Source organism: Littorina saxatilis, linkage group LG17 (assembly GCF_037325665.1).
Source record: "Littorina saxatilis isolate snail1 linkage group LG17, US_GU_Lsax_2.0, whole genome shotgun sequence".
NCBI lineage: Eukaryota > Metazoa > Mollusca > Gastropoda > Littorinimorpha > Littorinidae > Littorina > Littorina saxatilis.
Window position 1 is genome coordinate 51,351,046 of NC_090261.1, and position 2,500 is coordinate 51,353,545.

At 40.0% G+C, this 2,500-nt stretch overlaps 1 protein-coding gene across 2 annotated transcripts in view; it reads right to left on the reverse strand.

Annotated features, from left to right (window-relative positions):
• Nucleotides 1–594: 594 nt before the first annotated feature.
• LOC138953828 (uncharacterized) overlaps nucleotides 595–2,500 on the reverse strand; it is an 11,204-nt gene continuing 9,298 nt past the window's right edge. For both annotated transcript variants that reach the window (XM_070325773.1, XM_070325772.1), the window contains one exon: nucleotides 595–2,500. This exon is cut by the window's right edge and continues 1,200 nt beyond it. The gene's annotated coding sequence lies outside the window, so the exon portion shown is untranslated.

Sequence of the window (2,500 nt, forward strand, 5' to 3'; positions counted from 1 at the left end):
TTTTTATCTATGCCTATACAATTTTGCCAGGAAAGACCCCTTTGTCAATCGTGGGATCTTTAACGTGCACACCCCAATGTAGTGTACACGAAGGGACCTCGGTTTTTCGTCTCATCCGTGGAGGGGGGGGGGGGGGATGAAAGGGGGGGAGGGGTGGGGGGAGGTGTCTCAAAACCCTGTTTCTTATTTCCAAGCTACACACTGGATTAAGTACCCCGTAGCCGTATGAAAGTTCCAGGTGCAGAAGCCAAACTCGTCTTGATGGAAACCGTTCGATTTTGTTGCACAGCCAAGGCTGACTCTCTCTCTCTCTCTCTCTCTCTCTCTCTCTCTCTCTCTCTCTCTCTCTCTCTCTCTCTCTCTCTCTCTCTCTTTCTCTCTCACACACACACACACACACACACACACACACACACACACACACACACACACACACACTGATACACACACACACACACATACACCGGAACACACACACACACGCACACACATATCCACACACACACACACACCGGCACAGACACACACACACACACGCCGGAACGCACACACGCCGCACACACAAACACACATACCGGAACACACACACACACACACACATACACCAAATATGTTTTGGTCAGTTGAAATAGTTTGCTATATATTATATATGCTACTTGCTTTGCAATCCTTTAATTCTGAAGGTGAAGGCAATGAGTATGAAGCGTGTGACAAATGGATGAACGCACTGAGATAACTACGCACATGCTGTCAGCGACAATTCAACTTGTCAACAGCTGCTTTCAGTCCACAATACTGTCACTCGATCAGTCATGGTCAAATTCAGTTGTTGATCACATTTAGCAAATTGACAGTCGCGCAGTCAGTTTGACGAGGAAGTAATTCCAATGCTGTCTGCAAACTAAAACTGAGTGAGAATGTTTATAAAGCTCTTATTGAAGCAAGCTTTATCGCTCGTATATAGTAGAGAGTGACTCGTCTGACCCCCCCAAAGTGCCACCGACTAAAATGCTAATATAGGGTGACCCCCCAAAAATGAAACCAATGAAAAGGCTAATAACTTCTGCATCTGTGCAACGAAATACTTCAGATTTGGTGTACCTTAGTTTCAGCTTATGCGTTATCATATCACGAAGTTTCAAGTATATAGGTCAAGTGGTCTCAATTTTGTGCTCTTTCGAAAAAGATATCCACATTCAGGAATCGGCTGAAAAGTAGGAAGTTTGACAGTGAGCTGTACCCACTCTTACCCGATTTAAACTTTCCAGACTTTTACCTTTGGGGATATCTGAAATTCAAAGTATACAAATACACCCCAGATAATTGGTGATCTAAACAAAATCAATGATAACCAATCTGGAAGGTTGAAATAGCGCGAGTGTGTTTACCGCTCAATGTCAAACCTATAGTTTTCAGCCGATTCCTGAATTTGGATATTTTGTTTGAAAAAAACACGAAAATCAAACCAATTGACCGATATATTTGAAACTTACAGATTTTATCAGGCATAATCGGAAGTTAGTGTACACCAAATATGAAGTAGTTTGTTGAACAGATCCAGAAGGTATTAGAATTTGTATGGGTTGCATTTTTTTTTTGGGGGGGGGTCGACCCTGTACATCCTAAATTTGTTCAGTGAATAACTTCATATTTTGTGAACACTGGCTTGGGATACGGGATGACAAGTTCCAAAGTTTGACTTTTATGCTGTTTCGAAAGTGTATTCTAAATTCGGGTATTGACTCAAAAGTACGAGTTTGGCAGTGAGTAGGCTATAGTAGCCACACTAACTCGATTCTTCTAGTCATCCAGATTTTGTTGGTTTTTCCGTAGAGCCTTGCATACAAAAAGACAACAACTAAAAACCCAACACATTTAGATAATGTATGAGTTGAAACAGCAATTACAAGGAGTCTTCACCGAGGGTTCGGATGAGTGTAGTCGCCTACTTAATGTCAACCTCCTACTGTTGAGGTAATCTGCGAATTTAAACATTAATTTTTAAAAAGCGTAAAAATTAAATCATTTTACCTACATATTTGTACTATTATCATTCCCCATCCCAATCTAATGTACCCTAAATATGAAGTATACAGCTGAACACATGTGGGAGTGACAAACATTTCAAAGGGTGGCATTTTTGTACACTGTACATCCACAACCATTTATACTTCTTATCTGATTTCTTATCTATATCTATATATCTATATATACATGAATAGTTTCTATTTTGACTTCACTTTCACCTCTCGGGAGACACCGCAATCCTACATATTCTAGTTTCGATTTTACATTCGCAAATATACATTCATCCACTTGAAAAAAATGAGCACAAGAGTTTTAAACTTCTGACAGCGATACATTTTGTGCTAACACACTTAATTGATCTGTCAGACTATTTTCACAATATTCTGTTTATTGGGAAATTGACAGTAACTTATCATATCATTGTATCACATGTATGACACAAACTATATCGTAGACTTTTGATGCTGACGAA